Source organism: Oncorhynchus gorbuscha, unplaced genomic scaffold, assembly GCF_021184085.1.
Source record: "Oncorhynchus gorbuscha isolate QuinsamMale2020 ecotype Even-year unplaced genomic scaffold, OgorEven_v1.0 Un_scaffold_1791, whole genome shotgun sequence".
Taxonomy (NCBI): Eukaryota; Metazoa; Chordata; class Actinopteri; order Salmoniformes; family Salmonidae; genus Oncorhynchus; species Oncorhynchus gorbuscha.
This window is the reverse complement of record NW_025746471.1, coordinates 1-10,000: the sequence shown is the minus strand read 5'-3', so window position 1 is coordinate 10,000 and position 10,000 is coordinate 1. Positions and strand designations below refer to the sequence as shown.

The window sequence follows — 10,000 nt, the reverse complement described above, 5'->3', positions numbered from 1 at the left end:
TCTCCATCCCTCTCTCTCTCCATCCCTCTCTCTCTCCATCCCTCTCTCTCCATCCCTCTCTCTCTCCATCCCTCTCTCTCTCCATCCCTCTCTCTCTCCATCCCTCTCTCTCTCAATCCCTCTCTCTCTCCATCCCTCTCTCTCCATCCCTCTCTCTCCATCCCTTTCTCTCTCCATCCCTCTCTCTCTCCATCCCTCTCTCTCCATCCCTCTCTCTCCATCCCTCTCTCTCCATCCCTCCCTCTCTCCATCCCTCTCTCTCCATCCCTCTCTCTATCTCTCTCTCTCTCCATCCCTCTCTCCATCCCTCTCTCTCTCTCTCCATCCCTCTCTCCATCCTCTCTCTCTCTCTCCATCCTCTCTCTCCATCCCTCTTTCTCCATCCCTCTCTCTCCATCCCTCTCTCTCCATCCCTCTTTCTCCATCCCTCTCTCTCCATCCCTCTCTCTCCATCCCTCTTTCTCCATCCCTCTCTCTCTCATCCCTCTCTCCATCCCTCTTTCTCCATCCCTCTCTCTCATCCTTCTCTCTTATCCCTCTCTCCATCCTCGCTCCATCCCTCTCTCTCTCTCTCCTCTCTCTCTCTCCATCCCTCTCTCTCTCCATCCCTCTCCTCCATCCTCTCTCTCCATCTCTCTCTCTCTCTCCTCTCCCTCTCTCTCCATCCTCTCTCTCTCTCTCCATCCCTCTCTCCTCTTCTCTCTCCATCCTCTCTCTCTCCTCTCCATCTCTCTCCTCCCTCTCTCTCTCCATCCCTCTCTCTCTCTCCCTCTCTCTCTCCATCCCTCTCTCTCTCCATCCCTCTCTCTCTCCATCCCTCTCTCTCCATTCCTCTCTCTCTCATCCCTCTCCATCCTCTCTCTCTCCATCCCTCTCTCTCCATCACTCTCTCTCCATCCCTCTCTCTCCATCCCTTTCTCTCTCCATCCCTCTCTCTCTCCATCCCTCTCTCTCCATCCCTCTCTCCCATCCCTCTCTCTCCATCCCTCCCTCTCTCCATCCCTCCTCTCCATCCCTCTCTCCCATCCCTCTCTCTCCATCCCTCTCTCTCCATCCCTTTCTCTCTCCATCCCTCTCTCTCCATCCCTCCCTCTCTCCATCCCTCTCTCTCCATCCCTTTCTCTCTCCATCCCTCTCTCTCCATCCCTCTCTCTCCATCCCTCTCTCCATCCCTCTCTCCATCCCTTTCTCTCCATCCCTCTCTCCATCCCTCTCTCTCATCCCTCTCTCCATCCTCTCTCTCATCCCCTCTCTCCATCCCTCTCTCTCATCCCTCTCTCCATCCCTCTCTCTCCATCCCTCTCTCTCATCCTCTCTCTCATCCCTCTCTCCATCCCTCTCTCTCTCTCATCCCTCTCTCTCATCCCTCTCTCTCCATCCCTCTCTCTCCATCCCTCTCTCTCCATCCCTCTCTCTCCATCCCTCTCTCTCTCATCCCTCTCTCTCCATCCCCCTCTCTCTCATCCCTCTCTCCATCCCTCTCTCTCCATCCCTCTCTCTCATCCTTCTCTCTCATCCCTCTCTCCATCCCTCTCTCTCTCTCTTCATCCCCCTCTCTCTCATCCCTCTCTCCATCCCTCTCTCTCCATCCCTCTCTCTCCATCCCTCTCTCTCCATCCCTCTTTCTCCATCCCTCTCTCTCTCCATCCCTCTCTCCATCCCTCTCCCATCCCTCTCTCTCCATCCTCTCTCTCCATCCCTCTCTCTCTCCATCCCTCTCTCTCCATCCCTCTCTCTCCATCCCTCTCTCCATCCCTCCTCTCTCCATCCCTCTCTCTCCATCCCTTTCTCTCTCATCCCTCTCTCTCCATCCCTCCCCTCTCTCCATCCCTCTCTCTCCCTCTCTCTCTCCATCCCTCTCTCTCCATCCCTCTCTCTCTCCATCCCTCTCTCCATCCCTCTCATCCCTCTCTCCATCCATCCCTTCTCTCTCCACCCCCCTCTCCATCCTCTCTCTCCATCCCTCTCTCTCTCATCCCTCTCTCTCCATCCCTCTCTCTCTCATCCCTCTCTCTCCATCCCCCTCTCTCTCATCCCTCTCTCCATCCCTCTCTCTCCATCCCTCTCTCTCATCCTTCTCTCTCATCCCTCTCTCCATCCCTCTCTCTCTCTCTTCATCCCCCTCTCTCTCATCCCTCTCTCCATCCCTCTCTCTCCATCCCTCTCTCTCATCCCTCTCTCCATCCCTCTCTCCATCCCTCTCTCTCTCATCCCTCTCTCTCATCCATCCCTCATCCTCTCTCTCCATCCCTCTCTCTCCATCCCTCTCTCTCATCCTTCTCTCATCCCTCTCTCCATCCCTCTCTCTCTCTCTCTCATCCCTCTCTCTCTCATCCCTCTCTCTCATCCCTCTCTCTCCCATCCCTCTCTCCATCCCTCTCTCTCCATCCCTCTCTCTCCATCCCTCTCTCTCCATCCCTCTCTCTCATCCCTCTCTCCATCCCTCTCTCCATCCCTCTCTCTCTCCATCCCTCTCTCCATCCCTCTCTCTCTCTCCATCCCTCTCTCCATCCCTCTCTCTCCATCCCTCTCTCTCTCTCCATCCCTCTCTCTCTCCATCCCTCTCTCTCTCCATCCCTCTCTCCATCCCTCTCTCTCTCCATCCCTCTCTCTCCATCCCTTTCTCTCTCCATCCCTCTCTCCATCCCTTTCTCTCTCCATCCCTCTCTCTCTCCATCCCTCTCTCTCTCCATCCCTCTCTCTCTCCATCCCTCTCTCTCCATCCCTCTCTCTCTCCATCCCTCTCTCTCTCCATCCCTCTCTCTCCATCCCTTTCTCTCTCCATCCTCTCTCTCTCCATCCCTCTCTCTCTCCATCCCTCTCTCTCTCCATCCCTCTCTCTCCATCCCTCTCTCTCTCCATCCCTCTCTCTCTCCATCCCTCTCTCTCTCCATCCCTCTCTCTCTCCATCCCTCTCTCTCCATCCCTCTCTCCATCCCTCTCTCTCCATCCCTCTCTCTCCCATCCCTCTCTCCATCCCTCTCTCTCTCCATCCCTCCCTCTCTCCATCCCTCTCTCCATCCCTTTCTCTCTCATCCCTCTCTCTCCATCCCTCCCTCTCTCCATCCCTCTCTCTCCATCCCTCCTCTCTCCATCCCTCTCTCTCCATCCCTCTCTCTCCATCCCTCCCTCTCCATCCCTCTCTCTCCATCCCTCTCTCTCCATCCCTCTCTCTCTCCATCCCTCTCTCTCTCCATCCCTCTCTCTCCATCCCTCTCTCTCTCCATCCCTCTCTCTCCATCCCTCTCTCTCTCATCCCTCTCTCTCATCCCTCTCTCTCCATCCCTCTCTCCATCCTTCTCTCTCTCCCTCTCTCCATCCCTCTCTCTCTCATCCCTCTCTCTCTCATCCCTCTCTCCATCCCTCTCTCTCATCCCTCTCTCCATCCCTCTCTCTCCATCCCTCTCTCTCCATCCCTCTCTCTCTCATCCCTCTCTCTCCATCCCCCTCTCTCTCATCCCTCTCTCCATCCCTCTCTCTCCATCCCTCTCTCTCATCCTTCTCTCTCATCCCTCTCTCCATCCCTCTCTCTCTCTCTCCATCCCTCTCTCTCTCTCCATCCCTCTCTCTCATCCCTCTCTCCATCCCTCTCTCTCCATCCCTCTCTCTCCATCCCTCTTTCTCCATCCCTCTCTCTCCATCCCTCTCTCTCTCATCCCTCTCTCCATCCCTCTCTCCATCCCTCTCTCTCTCCATCCCTCTCTCCATCCCTCTCTCTCTCTCTCCATCCCTCTCTCCATCCCTCTCTCTCCATCCCTCTCTCTCTCCATCCCTCTCTCTCATCCCTCTTCTCCCTCCCTCTCTCTCCATCCCTCTCTCTCCATCCCTCTCTCCATCCCTCTCTCTCTCTCTCTCTCCATCCCTCTCTCTCTCTCCATCCCTCTCTCTCTCATCCCTCTCTCATCCCTCTCTCCATCCCTCTCTCCATCCCTCTTCTCTCCATCCCCCTCTCTCTCATCCATCTCTCTCCATCCCTCTCTCTCCATCCCTCTCTCTCATCCTTCTCTCTCATCCCTCTCTCTCCATCCCTCTCTCCATCCTCTCTCTCCCTCTCCATCCCTCTCTCTCATCCCTCTCTCTCCATCCCTCTCTCTCCCTCCCTCTCTCTCCATCCCTCTTCTCCATCCCTCTCTCCATCTCTCTCTCTCCATCCCTCTCTCTCCATCCCTCTCTCTCCATCTCCATCTCTCTCTCTCTCATCCCTCTCCATCCCTCTCTCTCTCTCCATCCCTCTCTCCATCCCTCTCTCTCCATCTCTCTCTCCCTCTCTCTCATCCCTCTCTCTCTCTCATCCCCCCTCTCTCTCATCTCTCTCCATCCTCTCTCTCTCTCTCTCTCATCCTCTCTCTCTCATCCCTCTCTCTCCATCCCTCTCCATCCCTCTCTCTCTCTCTCCATCCCTCTCTCTCTCTCTCTCTCTCCATCCCTCTCTCCATCCCTCTCTCTCTCTCCATCCCTCTCTCCATCCCTCTCTCTCCATCTCTCTCATCCCTCTCTCCATCCCTCTCTCTCCATCCCTCTCTCTCCATCCCTCTTTCTCCATCCCTCTCTCTCTCTCCATCCCTCTCTCCATCCCTCTCTCTCATCCTCCATCTCTCTCCATCCCTCTCTCTCTCTCTCATCCCTCTCTCTCTCATCCCTCTCTCCATCCATCCCTCTCTCTCTCCCTCTCTCCATCCCTCTCTCTCTCTCCATCCCTCTCTCTCCATCCCTCTCTCTCCATCCCTCTCTCTCTCCATCCCTCTCTCTCTCCATCCCTCTCTCTCCATCCCTCTCTCTCCATCCCTCTCTCTCCATCCATCCTCTCTCCTCTCTCCATCCCTCTCTCTCATCCTCTCTCTCTCATCCCTCTCTCCATCCCTCTCTCTCCATCCCTCTCTCCATCCCTCTCTCCATCCTCTCTCTCCATCCCTCTCTCTCCATCCCTCTCTCCATCCTCTCTCTCCATCTCTCTCTCCATCCCTCTCTCCATCCCTCTCTCTCTCTCCATCCCTCTCTCCCATCCCTCTCTCTCCATCCTCTCTCTCTCCATCCCTCTCTCTCCATCCTCTCTCTCCATCCCTCTTCCTCCATCCCTCTCTCTCTCATCCCTCTCTCTCATCCTCTCTCTCATCCTTCTCTCTCATCCCTCTCTACATCCCTCTCTCCATCCCTCTCTCCATCCCTCTCTCCATCCCTCTCTCTCCATCCCTCTCTTCCTCTCCATCCCTCTCTCCATCCCTCTCTCCCATCCCTCTCTCTCCATCCCTCTCTCTCCATCCCTCTCTCTCCATCCCTCTCTCCATCCCTCTCTCTCCATCCCTCTCTCTCCATCCCTCTCTCTCCATCCCTCTCTCTCCATCCCTCTCTCCATCCCTCTCTCTCCATCCCTCTGTAATTTATGAAAAAAAATCTTTATTGGCATTAAATAGACATTGCTACAAACTGGTGATAACAATACACTAAACATATATACACTCCTACTGAGACCACAGTAATAAACATACAGTGCCTTGCGAAAGTATTCGGCCCCCTTGAACTTTGCAACCTTTTGCCACATTTCACATTTTTTTGTGAAGAATCAACAACAAGTGGGACACAATCATGAACTGGAGCGACATTTATTGGATATTTCAAACTTTTTTAACAAATCAAAAACTGAAAAATTGGGCGTGCAAAATTATTCAGCCCCTTTACTTTCAGTGCAGCAAACTCTCTCCAGAAGTTCAGTGAGGATCTCTGAATGATCCAATGTTGACCTAAATGACTAATGATGATAAATACAATCCACCTGTGTGTAATCAAGTCTCCGTATAAATGCACCTGCACTGTGATAGTCTCAGAGGTCCGTTAAAAGTGCAGAGAGCATCATGAAGAACAAGGAACACACCAGGCAGGTCCGAGTAACTGTTGTGAAGATGTTTAAAGCCGGATTTCGATACAAAAATATTTCCCAAGCTTTAAACATCCCAAGGAGCACTGTGCAAGCGATAATATTGAAATGGAAGGAGTATCAGACCACTGCAAATCTACCAAGACCTGGCCGTCCCTCTAAACTTTCAGCTCATACAAGGAGAAGACTGATCAGAGATGCAGCCAAGAGGCCCATGATTACTCTGGATGAACTGCAGAGATCTACAGCTGAGGTGGGACACTCTGTCCATAGGACAACAATCAGTCGTATATTGCACAAATCTGCCCTTTATGGAAGAGTGGCAAGAAGAAAGCCATTTTTTAAAGTTATCCATAAAAAGTGTTGTTTAAAGTTTGCCACAAGCCTCCTGGGAGACACACCAAACATGTGGAAGAAGGTGCTCTGGTCAGATGAAACCAAAATTGAACTTTTTGGCAACAATGCAAAACGTTATGTTTGGCGTAAAAGCAACACAGCTCATCACCCTGAACACACCATCCCCACTGTCAAACATGGTGGTGGCAGCATCATGGTTTGGGCCTGCTTTTCTTCAGCAGGGACAGGGAAGATGGTTAAAATTGATGGGAAGATGGAGTCTGCAAAAGACCTGAGACTGGGACGGAGATTTGTCTTCCAACAAGACAATGATCCAAAACATAAAGCAAAATCTACAATGGAATGGTTCAAAAATAAACATATCCAGGTGTTAGAATGGCCAAGTCAAAGTCCAGACCTGAATCCAATCGAGAATCTGTGGAAAGAACTGAAAACTGCTGTTCACAAATGCTCTCCATCCAACCTCACTGAGCTCGAGCTGTTTTGCAAGGAGGAATGGGAAAAAAAAATTCAGTCTCTCGATGTGCAAAACTGATAGAGACATACCCAAGCGACTTACAGCTGTAATCGCAGCAAAAGGTGGCGCTACAAAGTATTAACTTAAGGGGGCTGAATAATTTTGCACGCCCAATTTTTCAGTTTTTGATTTGTTAAAAAAGTTTGTCGTTATAAATAAATGCCTGAAATGTGGCAAAAGGTCGCAAAGTTCAAGGGGGCCGAATACTTTCGCAAGGCACTGTATATACACTCCTACTGAGACCACAGTAATAAAAATATATACACTCCTACTGAGACCACAGTAATAAAAATATATACACTCCTACTGAGACCACAGTAATAAAAATATATACACTCCTACTGAGACCACAGTAATAAAAATATATACACTCCTACTGAGACAACAGTAATAAAAATATATACACTCCTACTGAGACCACAATAATAAAATATATACACTCCTACTGAGACCACAATAATAAAAATATATACACTCCTACTGAGACCACAGTAATAAAAATATATACACTCCTACTGAGACCACAGTAATAAAAATATATACACTCCTACTGAGACCACAGTAATAAAAATATATACACTCCTACTGAGACCACAGCACCAGTAATACCCGCTCCCTATACCACACACTGATTGGTCCTCCTCCCTCCCTATACCACACACTGATTGGTCCTCCTCCCTCCCTATACCATTTACATTTACATTTAAGTCATTTAGCAGACGCTCTTATCCAGAGCGACTTACACCACACACTGATTGGTCCACCTCCCCTCCCTATACCACACACTGATTGGTCCTCCTTCCCTCCCTATACCACACACTGATTGGTCCTCCTCCCCTCCCTATACCACACACTGATTGGTCCTCCTCCCCTCCCTATACTATACACTGATTGGTCCTCCTTCCTTCCCTCCCTATACTATACACTGATTGGTCCTCCTCCCTCCTATACTATACACTGATTGGTCCTCCTTCCCTCCCTATACTATACACTGATTGGTCCTCCTCCCTCCCTATACTATACACTGATTGGTCCTCCTTCCCTCCCTATACTATACACTGATTGGTCCTCCTCCCCTCCACTCCAAACTGGCTGCTGTGTGCCGTGTGTCCCTAACATCTGTAATATGGTTTACACCCACAGGGCTCCACTCCCCTCCTCACCTGGCTATTCTGTGGTGTGTGTCCGTTGTGTCCATCGTGGTTCCTAGGCGACAGGAAGGAGTCGTCTCTCGTCGTCTCTCTAGTTTTCTCCATCCTCGGGGCGCTGAGGTCACCATCCTCCACGCCGTTGGCCTTCCGCACGCACAGAACCTTCCGGAAGAAATCAAGCACATGCGACCGGGAAGACGATGCACTGTGGTGAGCACTGAGGAAACCTGGTATTTTATATAAATACAGAACATGTACTAAAAAATGTCTATTCTATGAAATAACAAATTGTTCTGTGAAGGGGATGGTGCTGCTGGCCATGAAGCACCTCCAGGTCCCCAGGTCTTCCTCGCAAAAGAGCTTTCAAGCCTCAAGTATCTTTTCCTGTTTATATAAAGGTTAAAATAAGGTTGAATAAATAAATATCACCTTTCTGAAGCTCTGTCTGAAGTTGTCTGACAGGAAGCCATAGAGCAGAGGGTTGGCACAGGAGTTAACATAGGACAGGATGACTGGGGAGTAGAGACAAAACTAATGGTCAATGTCTGTCTCACACTTTTATCCTTCTCTCTCTTCTCTCTCTTCTCTTTTTCTTCTCTTCTCTCTTCTCTCTCTCTCCTCTTCTCCACCTCTCTCGCTCTCTTTCTCCCACCTCTTTCTTCTCAGCTCCCTCCTTCTCTCCTCTCCCACTCTCTCTCTCTCTCTCTCTCTCTCTCTCTCTCTCTCTCTCTCTCTCTCCTTCTCTCTCTCCCACCTCTTTCTCTCTCCCACCTCTCTCCTCCACTCTCTCTCTCTCCCACCTCTCTCTCTCTCTCCACCTCTCGCTCCACTCTTTCTCTCTCTCCACCTCGCTCTCTCTCCCACTTTCTCTCTCTCTCTCTCTCTCTCTCTCTCTCACTCTCTCCTCTTTTCTTCTCCCCTCTCCCACCTTCTTTTCTCTCTCCCACCTCTCTTTTCTCTCTTCTCTCTTCTCTTTCCTCCCACCTCTTTCTCCCACCTCTCTCTCCTCCCTCTCTCCCTTCCCCCTTTCCCTTTCCTCCCCCTTCCCTCCCCTTCTTTTCACTCTCCTCCCCCTCTTTCGGCCATCTCCTCCCCTTCTCCTCCCCTTCTTTTCACTCTCCTCCCTCTTTCCATCTCCTCCCCCCCTCCCCCTTTTTCACTCTCCTCCCCCTCTTTCACCATCTCCTCCCTCCTCCTTCTTTTCACTCCCTCCTCCCCCTTTTCCCCATCTCCTCCCCCCCTCCCTTCTTTCACTCTCCTCCCTTCTTTTCACTCTCCTCCCCTCCTCCCCTTATTTTCACTCTCCCTCTCCCCCTCTTTTCACTCTCCTCCCCTTATTTTCACTCTCCTCCCCTTTTCACTCTCCTCCCCTTATTTTCACTCCTCCTCCCCCTCTTTCACTCTCCCTCCCCTTATTTTCACCTCCCTCCTCCTCCCCCTTTTTTTCACTCTCCTCCCCCTCCCTTTTCACTCTCCCTCCCCCCTCTTTTCACTCTCTTCCCTTCTTTTCACTCTCCTCCCCCTTCCCCTTCTTTCACTCTCCTCCCTCTCTTCCCCTTCTTTCACTCTCCTCCCCCTCTTTTCACTCTCTTTCCCTTCTTTTTCACTCTCCTCCCCCTCTCTTCCCCTTCTTTTTCACTCTCTTCCTTCTTTTCACTCTCCTCCCCCTCTCCCCTTTTCACTCTCCTCCCCCTCTTTTTCACTCTCTTCCCCTTCTTTTCACTCTCCTCCCCTCTCTTCCCCTTTCTTTCACTCTCCTCCCCCTCTTTTCACTCTCTTTCCCCTTCTTTTCACTCTCCTCCCTCTCCTCCCCCTTCTTTTCACTCTCTTTCCTTCTTTTCACTCTCCTCCCTTTCCCCTTCTTTTCACTCTCCCTCCCCCTCCTCCCCTTTCTTTTCACTCTCCTCCCCCTCTTTCCCTTCTTTTTCACTCTCCTCCCCTCTTTCCCCTCTTCTTTTCACTCTCCCTCCCCCTCTTCTCCCCCTTCTTTCCCTCTCCTCCCTCTCTCCTCCCTCTTTCTTTTCCCTTCTCCTCCCTCTCCTCCTTCTTTTCACTCTCCTCCCTTCTTTTCACTCTCCTCCCCTTCTTTTCACTCTCCTCCCC

At 51.3% G+C, this 10,000-nt stretch overlaps 1 long non-coding RNA gene across 1 annotated transcript in view; it reads right to left on the bottom strand.

Moving 5' to 3' along the window:
• LOC124024215 overlaps window positions 1–8,420 on the bottom strand; it is a 12,427-nt gene extending 4,007 nt beyond the window's left edge. Inside the window, exons 1-2 of the long non-coding RNA XR_006836960.1 lie at window positions 8,327–8,420; window positions 7,910–8,059 (exon numbers count right to left, since the gene is read on the bottom strand). This is a non-coding gene — a long non-coding RNA (uncharacterized LOC124024215). The remainder of the gene's footprint in view (window positions 1–7,909; window positions 8,060–8,326) is intronic.
• Between the last annotated feature and the right edge of the window lie 1,580 nt (window positions 8,421–10,000).